General features: G+C 36.3%; 1 protein-coding gene across 3 annotated transcripts in view; it reads right to left on the reverse strand.

Annotated features, from left to right (window-relative positions):
* Positions 1–19,484, reverse strand: part of UVRAG (UV radiation resistance associated) — a 313,347-nt gene that overhangs the window by 63,942 nt on the left and 229,921 nt on the right. The gene's annotated exons all lie outside the window — the stretch shown is intronic.

Genomic DNA, 19,484 nt, shown 5'->3' on the forward strand with positions numbered 1-19,484 from the left:
CAGATAGATTTAATTGATATTTATAGGACATTTCATCCGAAAACAGCAGATTACACTTTCTTCTCAAGGGCACACGGAACATTCTCCAGAACAGATCACATCTCGGGTGACAAACCAAGCCTCAGTAAATTTAAGAAAATCAAAATCATATCAAGCATCTTTTCCAACCACAATGCTATGAGATTAGAAATAAATTACAGGGAAAAAAATGTAAAAAACACAAACACACAGAGGCTAAATGATACGTTACTAAATAACCAAGAGATCACTGAAGAAATCAAAGAGGAAATCAAAAACTACCTAGAGACAAATGACAATGAAAACATGATGATCCAAAACCTATGGGATGCAGCAAAAGCAGTTCTAAGAGGGAACTTTATAGCAATACAATCCTACCTCAAGAAAGAAGAAAAATCTCAAATAAACAATCTAACCTTACACCTAAAGGAACTAGAGAAAGAAGAACAAACAAAATCCAAAGTTAATAGAAGGAAAGAAATCATAAAGATCAGAGCAGAAATAAATGAAATAGAAACAAAGAAAACAATAGCAAAGATCAATAAAACTAAAAGCTGGTTCTTTGAGAAGATAAACAAATTGATAAACCATTAGCCAGACTCATCAAGAAAAAAAGGGAGAAGACTCAAATCAATAGAATTAGAAATGAAAAAGGAGAAGTAACAACTGACACTGCAGAAATACAAAGGATCATGAGAGATTACTACAAGCAACTCTATGCCAATAAAATGGACAACCTGGAAGAAATGGACAAATTCTTGGAAATGCACAACCTGCCGAGACTGAACCAGGAAGAAACAGAAAATATGAACAGACCAATCACAAGCACTGAAATTGAAACTGTGATTAAAAATCTTCCAACAAACAAAAGCCAAAGCAATCTTGAGGGAAAAAAACAGAGCTGGAGGAATCAGACTCCCTTGACTTTAGACTATATAACAAAGCTACAGTAATCAAGACAATATGGTACTGGCACAAAAACAGAAATACAGATCAATGGAACAGGATAGAAAGCCCAGAGATAAACCCACACACCTATGGTCAACTAATCTATGACAAAGGAGGCAAGGATATACAATGGAGAAAAGACAGTCTCTTCTGTAAGTGGTGCTGGGAAAACTGGACAGCTACATGTAAAAGAATGATATTAGAACACTCCCTAACACCATACACAAAAATAAACTCAAAATAGATTAAAGACACAAATGTAAGACTGGACACTATAAAACTCTTAGAGGAAAACATAGGAAGAACACTCTGTGACATAAATCACAGGAAGATCTTTTTTGACCCACCCCCAGAGTAATGGAAATAAAAACAAAAATAAAGAAATGGTACCTAATGAAACTTAAAAGCTTTTGCACAGCAAAGGAAACTATAAACAAGACGAAAAGACAACCCTCAGATGGGAAAAAAATATCTGCAAATGAATCAACAGACAAAGGATTAATCTCCAAAATATATAAACAGCTCATGTAGCTCAATATTAAAAAAACAAACAATGCAATCAAAAAATGGGCAGAAGACCTAAACAGACATTTCTCCGAAGAAGACATACAGATGGCCAAGAGGCACAAGAAAAGCTACTTAACATCACTAATTATTAGGAAATGCAAATCAAAACTACAATGAGGTATCACCTCACACCAGTTAGAATGGGCATCTTCAGACAATCTACAAACAACAAATGCTGGAGAGAGTATGGAGAAAAGGGAACCCTCTTGCACTGTTGGTGGGAATGTAAATTGGTACAGCCACTATGGAGAACAATACGGGGGTTCCTTCAGAAATGAAAAATAGAATTACCATATGACCCAGGAATCCCACTACTGGGCATATACCCAGAGAAAACCATAATTCAAAAAGACACTTGCACCCCAATGTTCATTGCAGCACTATTTACAATAGCCAGGTCATGGAAGCAACCTAAATGCCCACTGACAGGTGAATGGAAGAAGATGTGGTACATATATACAATAGAATATTACTCAGCCATAAAAAGGAACGAAATTGGGTCATTTGTAGAGAATTGGGTGGACCTAGAGAGTGTCATACAGAGTGAAGTAAGTCAGAAAGAGAAAAACAAATATCGTATATTAATGCATATATGTGGAATTTAGAAGAATGGTACAGACGAACTGGTTTGCAAGGCAGAAATAGAGACACAGATGTAGAGAACAAACGTATGGACAACAAGGGGGGAAGTGGGGGAGGGGTGGGGTGGTGGTGTGATGAATTGGGAGATTGGGATTGACATGTATACACTAATATGTATAAAATAGATAACAAGAACCTGCTGTATAAAAATTAAATTAAATTAAATTTAAAAACATGTAGATATTGTGTCTCCCACTTTCTCTTCTAATTAGGTTCGATTTTAATGCTCAGTGCAGGGGCTTGACCTACAAGTGGTAAATGCCCAAATACCCAAAAACCCATTTACTACTAGGCATTTGGGAAATCTTCCATGCTTTTAGGCACAAAGAAACGATATCTAAAAAAAGGAAAAAAAAAAAAGATCTCTATCCAAAACTCAGTCTATTCATTTATTCAGAGCTTACTTTCGTATTACATATCTTAAAATGGTTACAAAAGTTGTTTCCAATTTATCTTACCATTACATGGACAAGAAAAAAAATATACCAAAAATAGTCCATGCAGATTTGTTTCAGTGATTTATTTAAAATTCTTCCTCTACCAAGGAGTTATTTAATTACCCTAAGCCTCAGTTTCCTCATTTGTAAAATGAGGATAATAATAAAAACCTGAAAGCGTTATTATGAAAATTAGAGACAGAGTAAAAAGTGCTTTGCATATAGGTAATCAATAAAAGCAGACACTCTTATTTGTGAAGCTAAGACAAATGAACTTCCAAGTGCTCTACTTCAAAATTCTTTTTCTTCTGGTTTATGACAATGACTATCAAGTCCTTTGCACTGGCAAATATGTCTCAAAGACTACAAGAATGGTGTCATATATACTTTTTTTATTTTTTATTTTTGGCCGCACTGCATGGCTGGCAGGATCTTAGTTCCCTGACCAGTGAAAGCGCCAAGTCCAAACCTCTGGACTGCCAGGGAATTCCCACATATATACTTTTTTATTGTTGCTATCCTGTAACTGTTTAATGTCAAGATACAACATACAAATAGCAAAATGCTTAAAACAGCTATGCACTGTTTAAAGGACAAAGCAAACCCCTGTGTAACCACCACTTAGTCAAGAAACAGAACGCTGGCGCCCTAGAAGCTCCCTGTGAGCCCCTTTCTCATTATAGCCCCTCCTCTCACCCAGAGCTCATCACTATCCATGCTTTTTGTATAGTTTTCACCCCAACCAATATAGTTTAATCTTGCCCATTTTTGAACTATACATAAAAAGAGTAACTTTGTGGAGATTCTCTTTTGTTGTGCTTCTTTTACTCAGCATTAGGCTTGTAAAATTTACCTTAATCATTGCATATAGCTATGGTTTCATGGCTGCACAGTACTCCATTACATAAATATATCATGATTAAAGATAAACATATTGCTGACATTTTCAACTTGTTTCCAGTCTTCAGGTATTATGAACAGCACTGCCACAAACATTCTCATATGCATATCTTCAAGTTCACTGGAAAATGCCAAAGTGTTTTCTAAAATGATTTTATCAGTTTACACTCATCACCTCTACCTAACCAATTTATTGTGCTTTCTTTTTTTTTAAATCATGCATTTGCTCAAAACAAGATTGGGAGGAATCATAGAACATTACTGCTAGAAGGAAATGAAGAGGTTATTTACTTCAACTTCCTTATTTTAAAAGAATCTAGAGCTTAGAAAGATTGAGAGACTTGCCTAATGTCACTGTGAGGCAACTCTTTGCTTAAAGGCTAGCGCACAATCTAGGGCTCTTGCTAAGACACTAAGCAGCCTTGCAAGGAAGGCAGTCTGGAAACAAAGAGATACAACTATCAGCTATACACGTGAACACAGTGCGGACAAAGAAATGTTTTAAAGCCATTTAGAAAAACACGTCAACAACAACGTTCTGTTGTACAATGAGTTTTGAGAGCCTCATTAGATAAATAAGGACACTGAGGCCCAGAGTGAAATTTCTTACACAACACCACAATTATCAAGTGGCAACACTCCCACAAGACAAGCATGTCCACAATTTTAGCATACATCTGGGCAATATTCTTCCGCCTACATAAAGGGTAAATGTTTGTTTGGTGCCTTTAAATTTTTTATTTTAATAATTTTAATTGTAGTATATGTATTCAACTCCCTACCCTCCTTTCTCCACTAATAACAAATGAATTCTTTGCTATTATCTAATCTTCATAAAACTTTTAATGACTAAGGATATTCCTTTATTTAACCTACCCCTAGATAGCTGTTTTCAGTATGATAAATGTCTTTTAACTGTTTTCAGGAAGTTAGAATTATTTCCTCATGATAAGAGTTCCTAAGAAGAACTTCTTAATTAAAGTTGAAAATTCTTATTAAATCTACTTCAGAGAAGAAACTGTGAGGATCAGTTATGAGCTTTTTGTGTGAAAGCACTTCGAAAACTATAAAGCACTACTTAAATGTATGGTGGTATTATCATTATTATTATAAGTCCATCTTGTATTGGACTTGACCCCTTATTTACCTGACGTGGTATTCCATAAATCTTTGCTTATTTTCTGTAAACAAAATCACCAACATACAGCATACTGTTTGTAAATGATCTCTTAGAGAATCTTAAAATCTTTTTGATCATGTTGTGGTAAGTCAAAAAGTTTGAAGGTGATGATTAAAAAACAAAACAAAACTGTACTTCCCAAAGAACTTTACACATACATCCATTATTAGTGCACACTACACTGTAACGTCACCCTGGCTAGAAGGCGAGCAGCACCAGGGTTAGGGACGGAGTCCTCTTCATCCTTTTCTCCTCAATGCCCAGCCCAGCACCTGACACAGAGTAAGCGATCCATCAGCCCTGCTCGGAGCCACAGAAACGCCAAGAGAGTAAACAGAAATCATAGTCCCAGTCTTAGGACTCAGATGAAAGAAAAGAAACATTTTACAGCAGATGAAAAGTGCCAAGCAGAGGAAAAGAATGAAGAAGTGAGCCAGGCAGTAGGAGATGGGAGTTTAGATGCTTCTTCCAAAAGCTGTCTTCAGTCCAGCCTTTGTCCTACTGCCATAGACTGCTTTTATACAGCAAGGGAACTGACAATCCTAGAGAGGACTGGGGGAAGAAAGGAGGTAAAAACAGAGGAAAACTGACATGTCTGTGACTCAGCAAATTCTTCACCCTTACCTGCAAGGCCTATGTATTATTTTCTTATATCTTATATCATCTGGGGGGGTTCTACAGTCTACCATAATTTTTTAAAAAGGCATTATTTATCAGAAGGTATTGGTGATTCACCAAAGAACTTGAAACAGCAAATATATATATGTATTTATATATATAATATTTATATGAAATGAAATGAAATATATATATATAAAATATGAAATGCCTGAACTTAACATTCACTAATAATCAGAGAGCTACAAATAAAAGCACAGAGATATTATGTTTCTTCTCTCATATAAAAAAGGTTAATAACAAACAACATTGGCAAGAGGATAAAGAAACAGGTATGTCAAACTTTATAATTTATGTATTCTTTGACCTAGCAATGAGATACTTATCTTAAGGGAATAACTGAACACAGGTATAACTATCTAAGTAGAAAGATGCTTCTCTCATTGTAATGTTGTTCATAATAGGCAAATCTTGGAAATAATCTAAATGTCCAACAACAAGGAAACTGTTAATGTCCACACAACAGAATGCAATGCAGACAACAAAATTTTATACAACTATATTCATCAATATGAAACTATCTTCACAAAATAGTTAAATGAAAAAAGTAAGACACACAACAGAATGCACAATGTGAAACCATTTATGTAAAATATTACCTATTTAACTTATGCACGTATATTTATTTGCATAGATGTTTGGAAAGATGTTCACCAAAATATTACAATGGTTGTCTCTGAGTAATGGAATCCAAAGTGGTTTTAATTTTTTCCTTAATGCTTTTCTGTATTTTGAAAAAAATTTATACTGAGATTGAATCATTTATATGATAAAAAAAAAGTTATTTCTATTTTGAAAAAGAAAGAAGAAAAAATACTACCTTAACTTGAAACTAAAAGCTCACTGATAGTGAACAAGGTGTCTGAATTTTCCTTCCTTATACATGGTACTCTCACTGATGCAGCTAAAAAGGCAACTCCCCCACTCCTTTACTTATTATTCTTAACTTGCATTTAGCTTGTAATCCACTTCCACACATCTTCACCTCATGTTGTATTTGTGGAATATGGAATTTCTTTATCACAAAGATTACACTGTACTTTGCATTTTATTTAGTTAGCAAACACTTTTTTAGTACTTACTCAGTTCCAGGCACTATTCTAAATGCTTTAAAAATATTATTTTATCCTTATAACAACTCTAAGAGATGGGAATTATAATTATAGGTATTATTATCCCTGTTTTACAGATAAAGACACTGAAGCACAGAGAGATTAAGTAACTTATCCAAAATCATACAGCTAAAGTGATAAATTGGCATTTGAACCTTGCAGTCTAAATCCATAGTACTTGCTCTTAAATACTCAGCTATGCTGCATTTATTTTAGTTCATTTTATTCTAGGATTTTGGCCTTTCCCTTGATAAACTTACATTAATTAGGATACTAATTTTATCCTCCCTGGAAACCCAAATCAGCACATTTTAAAATGCTTTTCTCTACTAGACACCAAAATTTACATATAACAATTTTTTGAAGTTCATTTCTTTAAATAGCTTAAACCTAAGCTATGCTGCTCCCTTTGATGCCAACTAAAATCAGACCAAATTCACTTTTCATATATATTATTTCTCATAATTCACTTCATGAGGCTTAGCCATAAAAAATAGTTGGAATTTATATCCTACCGTCTCTGAACTAAGCATTATATATTTTATTTCAGTTGAGGTGCATTCTTTAAATATTTTTCTCCCAGCAACAAATGTTACTCATAGTAGTGCCTCGGAAAAGGCTCACATCATTACTGAATAAGCAACTTGTTTCTTTAATTAAAGAAAAAAACTTGCCAGCTTAAAATATTAAAACATGCAGAATAAAGGCCTAAAGTGAATTTTTAAAAACAACTAGGATAAAGGAAGAGACAGAAGTTATCAAAGATGCTAAACCGAGTAAGGTGCTAAATTTTTACTTGGCTCTTAGGTAGCCACAGACAAAAGGGAAACCTGCTATTTAATGTTTCTTTCTGACTGATAAAAGGAAGTCAGCAAGTCCCCTGAACTTACAGTGAGAGGATTAGGATCTGAATTTCTTTGCTCACTATTCAGAGTCTCAGTTTACCTAAATGTAAAGTGGGGATAATAATACCAACACTTTTAGGGCTTTTGAAAAGGATGAAAGGGGTAATATATGTGAAAGATCTCTGTACCCTAAAGTAAGCTATATAAATAGGAGTTAAAACTGTTTTATTTTTCATTTGGAAAGATATTTTTGGCATTGGATTTCTAGTTTCAGTTTAAAGTAGGAGAAAATGTCCAACTGACATAAAAATAAATTATTTTATCTTGTTAATTTATCACCCTCAGCACTTGAAAGTACAGTGATCACAGCCAATATATCATTAAAAATATTTAGTAAATTGGTTAATAACTGATATGATTCTTTAAAAAATTAATACAAGAACATTTAACCAATCACTTGCAAGTTCAAAAAGATAGTAAGTTATCCCTTAAATACAGAATGGAACTTTTGAAAAACAACTATATACATGATTTTTCTACTTCAATTAAAGCCTCCATTTAAACAGACATAAGTCAAGATGCATTTAAATATATATTTAAATACACACACATATTTAAATAGAAATAAGTTCATTAACTATCAATCTTAAGGAAGGAAAGAAAAATTTCCTGGTTGACTCATTCACCACTCATTCTTTCAATAAATATTTATTAAACATCTGAAACATGCCCAGGGAGCTCACATAGACCAGTTGTAGTTCCAAGTATAACAACTGGTAACAGTATGGTGCCAGGGCCAATGGTGGTCAGTCAAAAATGTCTTTCCTATCCCCACTATTAAGGTAACCTATTCCAGCCAGGCTGGCCGTGATATACCTTAAACAGCCCTTCCTTTGCACCTCTGCTCCTCCTCCCCTCTCACTAGCCAGAGGCTTTCCTTCCTTGAACTTCCAGTTCAGGTACCGTATCTTTCTACTGAAGCATTCCCTCTCCACATGAGCCTAACAAGAATAACAACAACATGAAGCACAAAAAATGGCAGCTACTATTTATTGAGTACCCTTTCTGCAGACAAAGCCTGAGCTACAAACTTAACCCTCATTTTTTATTGTCCCCGCAACAATCCTATAATGAGTATCCAACCTTTACAGAGATAAGGGAATGGAAGTGCAGTGAATTGTATTACATGCCCAAGCTCATCCCCTCGGTGGGATGCCCATCCACGTCTTTGGGACTCTCCCTGCTGAGAGCCAGAACCGCACTTTGACTGGAACTTCTCCTTTGACAGTTATCACTGCATGCCTTGTACTAGTTAACTATTTACATAGTGTGCATATTTTTTTATCCCCAAATATGAACACCCTGGGGGTAAAGTCAGACTCTCATAGGCCTTGCACAGCTCACTCAGATATTTGTGGATTGACATTACACACATACACAAAAATGTAATTGTTCTACTATTAAAAAGAAAAAAAGTCCACCAAGGAATACTTATGAGTAGAGGAGATCACCATCATCTTTCAAAGTGAGGATCTGACTGAAAATCCTCTTTGTCCACAGCAGTATGAAGCTTAAGTCTGAACTGATTTAGTGGAAACAATGTAGAGCCCATGGAAAAACTTAAGAGACAGGATTTCTGTCACAATAAAGTGCTTTAATATTTACCTTACTGTCTCTTATATCTGAAAACGTCACTCTACAGAGCAGAAACAAATTTATATATGTATATGTAAAACACCTATTAGTGCTAATATGGTAACTGAAACCTTATTTTTAAGAAAAACATGGAAGAACAAATGTCCAAGATTAGTGGAATGGTTAAATAAATGATAATATATGCACATTATGCACATAAATGAAATACTACATATTAAAAATATTGACTTAGAGAGTTTTTAGTTGAGCAGTATACATAATGTTATCTCAACTATAAAGGAAAAGACAAAAAAGTTTGGAATATCCAGAAGGCGCATGTGAATTTTAAAAGACTATTTTAAAAATTCTGTGCTTCTATCTTTTTTGTACTTTAAAAATTTTCTATAATTGGAATGTATTATTTTTGAAGAGTATTTTTTAAAGAAAAATGATATGGTGGTATTAGCGTAAGGACAGACATATATATTAACGGAACAGAATTTAGAGTTCAGATATAAATCTTTACACTTAGAGTCAATTAATTTTCAACAAGAGTGCCAAGACAATTCAATGAGTAATGAGTAGTCTTTTCAACAAATTTTTCTGGGCTAAATGGATATCTACATGCAAAAGAATGAAGTTGGACCCCTTCCTTACACTATACAAAAAAAATTAATTCAAGATGGATCACAAACCTAAATGTGCAAGCTAAAACTACACAGAAGAAAACCTAAAAGTACTTGGGCTAAGCTTTCTTAGATATGACACCAAAAGCATAAGCAAGAAAAGAAAATGTAGATAAAACTGGACTTCATCAAAACCAGAAACCTTTGTGTTTCAACAGACACTATCAAGAAAGTGAAAAAGACAACCTGCAGAATGGGAGAAAATATTTGCAAATCATACATCTGAGAAGGGACTTTTGTTTAGATTATATAAAGATCTCTTACAACTCAATAATAAAGAAAAATTACCCAATTTAAAAATGGGCAAAGGGTTTGAACAGGTATTTCTCCAAAGAAGATATACAAATGTCCAATAAGCACATGAAAAGATGCTCAACAGCATTAGCCTTTAGGGAAATTCAAATCAAAACCACAATGAGAATACAATGGAGAAAAGACAGCCTCTTCAATAAGTGGTACTGGGAAAACTGGACAGCTACATGTAAAAGAATGAAATTAGAACACTCCCTAACACAAAAACAAACTCAAAATGGATTAAAGACCTAAATGTAAGGCCAGACACTATAAAACTCTTAGAGGAAAACATAGGCAGAACACTCTATGACATAAATCACAGCAAGATCCTTTTTGACCCACCTCCTAGAGAAATGGAAATAAAAACAAAAATAAACAAATGGGACCTAATGAAACTGAAAAGCTTTTGCACAGCAAAGGAAACCATAAACAAGACGAAAAGACAACCCTCAGAATGGGAGAAAATATTTGCAAATGAAGCAACTGACAAAGGATTAATCTCCAAATATACAAGCAGCTCATTCAGCTCAGTATCAAAAAAACAAAAAACCCAATCCAAAAATGGGCAGAAGACCTAAATATACACTTCTTCAAAGAAGATACACAGATTGCCAACAAACACATGAAAGGATGCTCAACATCACTAATCATTAGAGAAATGCAAATCAAAACTACAATGAGAAAAAAAAAAACAAACTACAATGAGGTATCACCTCACACTGGTCAGAATGGGCATCATGAAAAAATCTACAAACAATAAATGCTGGAGAGGGTGTGGAGAAAAGGGAAACTTCTTGCACCGTTGGTGGGAATGTAAATTGATACAGCCACTATGGAGAACAGTATGGAGGGTCCTTAAAAAACTAAAAACTAGAACTACCATATGACCCAGCAATCCCACTCCTGGGCATATACCCTGAGAAAACCATAATTCAAAAAGAGTCATGTACCACAATGTTCACTGCAGCTCTATTTACAATAGCCAGGACATGGAAGCAACCTAAGTGTCCACTGACAGATAAATAGATAAAGAAGATGTGGCACACATATACAATGGAATATTACTCAGCCATAAAAAGAAACGAAATTGAGTTATTTGTAGTGAGGTGGATGGACCTAGAGTCTGTCATACAGAGTGAGGTAAGTCAGAAAAAAAAAAACCAAATACCGTATGCTAACACATATATATGGAATCTAAAAAAAAAAAAAAAATGGTTCTGAAGAACCCAGGGGCAGGACAGGAATAAAGACGCAGATGTAGAGAATGGACTTGAGGACACAGGGAGAGGGAAGGGTAAGCTGGGATGAAGTGAGAGAGTGACACGGACATATATACACTACCAAATGTAAAACAGGTATCTAGTGGGAAGGAGCTGCATAGCACAAGGAGATCAGCTCGGTGCTTTGTGACCACCTAGATGGGTGGGATAGGGAGGGTGGGAGGGAGATGCAAGAGGGAGGAGATCTGGGGACACATGTGTATGTACAGCTGATTCACTTTGTTATAAAGCAGAAACTAACACACCACTGTAAAGTAATTATACTCCAATAAAGATGTTAAAAACAAACAAAAAACCACAATGAGATACCACTTTACATCTAGTAGGAGGCTATAATAAAAAGAAAGGACAGAAATTGGAACTTTAATACATCGATGGTGGGAATGCAAAATGGTGTAACTGCTTTTAGCACAGTCTGGCAATTCCTCAAAATGTTAAACATAGTTACCATATGGCTCAGCAACTCCACTCACAACTACCGGGTTGGCCAAAGAGTTTGTTCGGGTTCTTCCGTAACATCTTATGGAAAAACCCGATCGAACTCTTTGGCCAACCCAATATATACCAATATACACCCAAGAGTAATGAAAACATGTCCCCACAGAAAACTTGTATCTATACATTAATGCTCATAGCAGCATTATTCATAATGACCCCAAAGTGTAAACAATCCAATGTCTATCAACTGATGAATGGATGAATGAAATGTGGTATATCCATGTACATCTTTGAATTGCCAAAATGATTTGTTAATAAAAAGCAATGATTGATGCATACTACAATATGGCTGAACCATAAACCTATGCTAAGGGAAAGAAGCCAGTCACAAAGACCACATATTTTATTCTATTCCATGAAATGTCCAGAATAGAAACAGAAGTGGAATGGTGGCTGCCTAGGGTCGGAAGTCTTAGGGGAACAGGGAGTGACTGCTAATGAGTACAGGGTTTCTTTATGGGCAATGAAAATATTTTAAAGCAGACTGGGGTGACAGTTGCACCACTAGTTGAATATATTTTTAAAAACATTGAATTATACATTTTAAGTGGGTGAATTGTATGGTTTGTGAATTATATCTCAGTAAATTGTTTGTTTGTTCTTAAGATATAGGACTTTTAAAAAATAGTTTCTACTCTATTATTGGCAATTTTGTAGGCAGCAGGAGGGAATGATGGCATTTTGACTATTAAAATACCCTCGGAATTTGTATTCTTGATTCCAAGAAGAATTAAGAAAATAAAAATGCATTTTCTCCTCATGTGTCATATATATTGAACTGTATGTTAAAGAAATAGACATGAATTTAAGCTGCTGGGTGTAAACTGGCATTGATCCCTTCTAAATAGCTGTGCACTGTGGGCCCCATGAGTAGTCAAGTTTTACAGAAAGACCATGTCCCTGGCAGAACAGAAGTTTCCAACTGTTTTTGGAAGGAGAAGCTACTGTTACTTTCTATGAAGTCTTAAAGTAAATTGAGGAAAAAGATAGGTAACAGAGTAAAAAGAAGAGAGGTCATGAAATCTCCAGGATCTAATCCTAGTTCTACTTAATTCCTGATCTCAGGGGTCTCATATGTAAAAAGGCAGATGTCTGTGCCTTATTCACCTCATAGGATTGTAATAAGGCCCACATTAAAAAAGAAAAAAAGAAGAAGGAACAAAGTGGGATATAGCTGGATCTGACCTCAGAAGATTTGATCTTGAATTGTTTGTCATCTAATAGCTTCGTCATCCTCGAGAAGTTAGCATAGCAGCAACTCAATCTCTTAACTAAAGATAGACCTGGTCAACGCACTTCACAAGATATGAAATGAGATACAGAAGTGTAAGTATACCAAAAACCATTAAGTTCAATACAAATTTAAATCATCATTAATATTTGTAAACTACACCCTCAAAGTATTACTCTTAAGTCCCTGAACTTTCAAGAAAGGAGAGAAGCCTGGCTCAAGAAAACTCAAAAGCAATAGGGAAGAATCCACTGATAGCTGCTGGCCTGATGATTTGTATTGCACAGTACTACCAGAATTCAAATTTGTAGGTCTCTTATATAATGTTTCCACATTTGGGGAACTGACACATGTGTCTTGGTTTATCAGACTATGAGCAACTGAGGTGTTTTATAGGAAAGCTGGATGACTACATTCTCTAGGACGGTGGTTCTCAAACTTTTTGGTCTCAAGATCCCTTTACTCTCTTAAAATTGAGGACCCCAAAAAGCTTTTGTTTATGTAGGGCATATACAAATATGAAACTGAAAAAGCTTTTAAGTATTTATTAATTCACTTTAAAATAATAATAGAAATCTATTACTTGTTAATATAAATAACATTTTTAATGAAAAACAAGCATATTTTCAAAAAAAGAAATTTAGTGAGATGAGCGACATTGTTTTACATTTTTGCAAGTCTCTTTTGCAATGCCCGCCTTAATAGAAGACAGCTGGATTCTCATATATTCTTCTGCATTCATTTTGTTACCACATGTTGTTTCATGAGAAAATGGAATTGGGAAAGAAAGGAGTATTTTAATAGCCTTTTTCAGATAATTGTAGATATTCTTCCCTGATACTACCTCCAAACTTAACAAGTAGTAGCTTCTTAAAGGTTAGTAGCAACGTAGAATCTGAAGCCATTTCAATATATTTTTTACAGCTGTTACATTAAAATCCATTGGGGTGGGCTTCCTTGGTGGCGCTGTGGTTAAGAATCCGCCTGCCAATGCAGGAGAAACAGGTTCGAGCCCTGGTCCGGGTAGATCCCACATGCGGCGGAGCAACTAAGCCCATGCACCACAACTACTGAGCCTGCACTCTAGAGCCTGCAAGCCACAACTACTGAGCCCGCGTGCCACAACTACTGAAGCCCGCGCGCCTAGAGCCCATGCTCCCAACAAGAGAAGCCACCGCAATGAGAAGCCTGTGCACCGCAAGGAAGAGTAGCCCTGACTCGCCGCAACTAGAGAGAGCCTGCGTGCAGCAACGAAGACCCAATGCAGCCAAAAATAAAAATAAGTAAAATAAAATAAATTTATATATATAAAAAAAAAATCCATTGGGGTTTTTGCACTTTGAAGAGATCTTTAGCTGTACATGACTTCATAGCAACATACATTGGTCATTTTGAAAATACTGGCTCATTGAGCTATATACATTTTAAATGCTAACACATTCATTATAAGATATTTTAGTCTCATTTGTTAAATATCACTACCAACTTCATCAAAAACACCTTTAAGAAATGGGAAGCTGTCAAGGTCATGGTGGCAAATGCCAGTTTTCCGACATACTACTGATACCGTCGTTCAAAATCTTGAATCTCGTCATCAGTTGATTTCCTTTAAGAGGCTCACTTCATTCATTTTTGAAAACAATGTCTGCCAAATACCTAAGTCTGTATACTTGGCTGTGTGTTAGTCAATCTTTCAAGATGGTGCTCCGTGAAAACTATCAGCTGGTTTAGTTAGCAACTCAATTGCACCAGTGCTTTATGCCTATTTCCCTTTCCATCACACAGAATATTACAAAAGTATGTAGTCAAGGGCCAACATGTAATATAATTAATAACTTTTACTGCTTCATCAAGGACATTCTTTTTTTTTTTTTTTTTTTTTGCTGCGTTGGGTCTTCGCTGCTGCACGTGGTCTTTCTCTAGTTGCAGTGAGCAGGGGCTACTCTTCATTGTGGTGTCGTTCAGTAGCTGCAGCGTGTGGGCTCAGTAGTTGCGGCGTGCAGGCTCAGTAGTTGTGGCTCATGGGGTCTAGAGGGCAGGCTCAGTAGTTGTGGCGCACAGGCTTAGTTGCTCCACGGCACGTGGGATCTTCCCAGACCAGGGATCGAACCCGTGTCTCCTGCATTGGCAGGCGGATTCTTAACCACTGCACCACCAGGGAAGTCCCAAGGACATTCTTAAGTTAAACTAGTTTTTGCCTTTTTGTTTTGTTTTGAAACTATGAGTTTGCTGAAAGTGCCCCTTTTTCTATCTTAGGTCAACAAACTCATGTTCTGAAACCAATTTCCTTTCCCTCTCCCTAAGACTTTACTTCTTCAAGTATCCCTTCTTTACCTTGTATTAGCAATTGCTCTCTTCATTTGATCACTCTCATCAGGATATAAACATGCCCTGATATTTCCCATCTTAAAAAATAAAACACACCAAAAAGGTTCCACATCTCCACAAAACAAATAAAAAACAAAAAACAAAACAAAAAAACCCAAAAGACCTCCCTTAAACCTACAGTCTTTTCCAGTTATGAACCCACATGTCTATCTCACTGCACAAAAAACACCTCAGAAGGATTGTCTATAATCAATGGCACTTCCTCACTTCCTATTCACTCTTCAACACACCTGCTGCTCTACTGAAACTGCTCGTTAATGACTTCACTTCCATGTTCCCAAGTCCACTGGATACTTCATCTGACAGAAGGAGCTCACATATTTAGTTGACTACTCTTTCCTTCCAGAAATTTACTTCTCTTAGTTTCCAAATTATTACTTTCTCCTGGTTTTCTCTCTACCCAACTGGCCATTCCTCACAGTCCTTGCTGGTTCGTCCTCCTCTATCCAACACCTAAACGTGATTTCCCAGGGCTAAATCCCACGGCATGTTTCTGTCTGCATCTGTCTCTCTCTGCTCTGGCTAGCTCTGCACTCTCTTCCTGGTTGATAGCACCTGGTTCCATGGATTTAAACATCATCTTTATATTCATGACTACCAAATTTGTACCTCTAGTAACTGACCTCCCACCCTGAGTCCAGACCCATATATTCTGTTGCCTACTTGACGACTCTGCTTTGGATTTCTAAAAGGCAACTCAAGCTTAACATTTCCAAAGCAGAACTTTTGGTTCTCCCAACCCCCATCTCTTGGACCCTTCCCCATCTCAATAAACAGCATTTTCATACATCCAGTTGCTCATACGCAAAACCTAGGAGTCATTCTTGATTACTCCTTTTCCTCCATCTCCCACATTCAATCCATTAGTTCATCTCCCATAATATACTGCAACATATAACATTAGTTTCAGGTATACAACATAATGATTCGATGTATGTATATATTGCGAAATATTCACCACGATAAGTCAACATCCATCACCACACATAGTTACAAACTTTTTTTTTTCTCGTGGTGAAACTGTTAAGATATACACTCTCAGCAACTTTTGAATATACAATACGGTATTAACTGTAGTCAACATGCTGTACATTATATCTCCAGGACTTACTTATTTTATAACTGTAAGTTGGTAGCTTTTGACAACCTTCATCCATTTCTACCGCCCTCTACCCCCACCTGTGATAACCACCAATATGTTCTTTTTATCTATGAGTTTGGGGGTTTTTTTTAATTTAGATTCCACATGAGTGAGATCATATGGTATTTAATTCACTTAGCATAATGCCCTCAAGGTCCATCCACATGTTGTTGCAAATGCCAGGATTTCCTTCTCTTCATGGCTGAATAATATTCTACTGTGTGTGTGTGTGTGTGTGTGTGTGTGTGTGTGTGTGTACACACACGTACACACACCACATTTTCTTTATCTATTCATCCATTGATGGACACTTAGGTTATTTCCATGTCTTGGCTATTTTAAATAATGCTGCAATAATCAAGGGGGGTACAGGTATCTTTTCAAGTTAGTGTTTTCGTTTCCTTTGGACAAATACCCCAAAGTGGATATGCTGGATCAAATGCTGCCCTTTTCACTTTGCAGGGTGATGATGAGGGTCACATGGATATATATGTATATATATATATCATTAACTACAAAGCTTTCCACAAACATAAGATAAAAGTATTAGAATTTTTGATTTACTACTTTTTATACTCTAGGAACTAAAAGCAAACTACTGTGCTATACACAAATACTAATATAATGTCCTTATAAACTTACTGACAATTATGGCAGGAGTTGGTTTCTTAAATCAACATTAATTACACTGTACCTGAATTTTACCAGGTCCATTCCTATAGTGCTGCAGGCTGCCCAACAGGGAAGACTATTTCCAGCCAAAGGGGCTGGCACTTGAAAAATATTAGTAAATGGTGCTAAGAACAAGGCATTTTGCTTTATTCACTTTCAATACCCAACCCAGCACACACACCCCTTTAGACAGTAGTGACAGGAAGAGGGCAAGCAGACCTTACCAACCCTCTCAGCTCTTCAAACAACACTTGAGGATTTCTACTTGAAGGCCCGTCTTTCTAAGCTTGTGCTTTCAAAACTTGAGCTGGACCGATCCCAAATACTGAAGTAACAAATATTACTAAATTCTGTCATTTCCTCTACCAAAAAAGTGATTTTACTACTATTTCTGGCTGTGATGAAAGGTCCTATTGACTATTCAAATCCTCAACCAAGTTATGGATGCAGTATTAAATGACTTCACTCCTTTTTCTCTGGCACTTTAACACATGCCAATGCTTTCATCCACCTCCACTAACGTGGCTTATAAATTACTGAGGTGGGACCATTTTAATAGTATGATTTGTTCACATCTCTAGAGTCTAAATGGGACTGACTGAGAAGACAAACTCCCCTTTGACAACATGTATTGGTATATATGTATATAAAAATAAACCTTCACAAGTTAGAAATATCTTATTAATATAATACCTGGTTAGGAGCCATAATAATTAATGGTTCTTTGATTTGTTATAAGTTGAAATGTAAGAAAGTGATGGTAGTAAGGCTAAAGACAAAATGGAGTTAAAGTGAAAAAAGTTGAAGGTCACAAATTTGCTAAAAGTTTCTTTCTAAAGGCTCAGAAGAGGCTTTCGGAATGAACCCTGAAACCTAAGAAAGTCTGTTTATAAGAAGTTTATTGTCATCTCCTTTTAAAACTGCCATCACAGTGATGAAAAAACACTAGAGAGCAAGATACTTGCTCCCTATGGAGTTAGAGTGGTTAACCCATTAAACACACACACAAATGTAATCTCTCAATTTCAAACAGTATAAAGTTGCAGAGGATACAAAATTACTAGAAGTAATCCATTTTTTAAACGGATGAATAAAACTAGTTCCGCATACTCGTGGCCTTGGTTCAGTTAAGAATAAAATCAGAAGCTACCTGGGAAGTGCTCTAAAATGGGAACCAAACAGGTGCTAGAGCTGAGTGTGATGTGAAGGGCTGGCTGTCCCAAATTTTCCACTGCACATAGTCAGTCTACCTGTTGGTCTTGTTCTCAAAGCAAGCTCGGCTATTCTTAGCACTCCTTTATACCATACTTTGCCATTCCTATTGGGCCCTGAGAAGGAAGAATTAAGTGTGTGCGTGTGCGCACGTGTGTGTTTGAAGCTGGGATTTATGAGGAAATCCAGGGATTTCAGCCCTAGCCTTAATTAGGAGTAGGTTTCACCTGGAAACTTCCAACGGACTTCTGATCTTAGGCCTTATGTGTTTAAAGCAAGAAACAGAAAATAGGGCAAAGAGAGAAGAATCTCTGAACTCGGATCAGAACTTAGTTCTACTAAATGAGGCCAACCTTCCTGACATCCTGACTCCCAGACTCTGGACCCCCGTTTCCAGGTGCTCTTTTCCACCTTGGCTGACTTCACTGGAGGTACTCTCTGATTTACTTAGACCTCTTCTCCCTTAATGTATCCTTAGTCTGGCCCCTTCTTGACCATTTCTGTCTAAGTACTACCTTTTCTATGGTATGACATCTGGGATCAGTAATGTGAGCTAGGTAGCCTTGAAATTAAGGTCCTGTTTCCTAGACTGAGATACTCTTCTGCCAAAAATGGAGGGATGGAAAGCATCAGTTGTGGGAAGAATGGCACATGGAAAGATGAGTCATGGGCCAGAGGCTGTGAGCAAGGCTGCTTGCCTGGAATGAAGAACATGAGCTGGATGGCAGTAACAATAAAAGCAGTATGAGTGTGAGGTTATAAGCAAATGATTACTCGAGGACTGCAAACTAGAAATCTGATCCAGTATCAGAAAAGTATAAGAGTCTTAATAAAAACCTATTTTTAAAAAAAACATTAAACTGAGATTAGATGAGGGGAAGAAAGGCAAAGATGACACCATATGGAGGAATTATTCTAGATCCATCAGAAATGAATATGGGAATTGTTCAGTGAGTCTTCAGAATCATACGGCTAAAAGGCAACTCAGGCTCATAAAAACAAAAGCATCACAAACCTTATTGCTTCTATAAAAAGGAAAGGTCTGAGGATACAGCTGATAATGTCACTAAATAACAGCCAAACAGTGGGATCTCATCCATGTGATATTCCAATTGGAAGG

Source organism: Eschrichtius robustus, chromosome 11, assembly GCF_028021215.1.
Source record: "Eschrichtius robustus isolate mEscRob2 chromosome 11, mEscRob2.pri, whole genome shotgun sequence".
NCBI classification, from domain to species: domain Eukaryota; kingdom Metazoa; phylum Chordata; class Mammalia; order Artiodactyla; family Eschrichtiidae; genus Eschrichtius; species Eschrichtius robustus.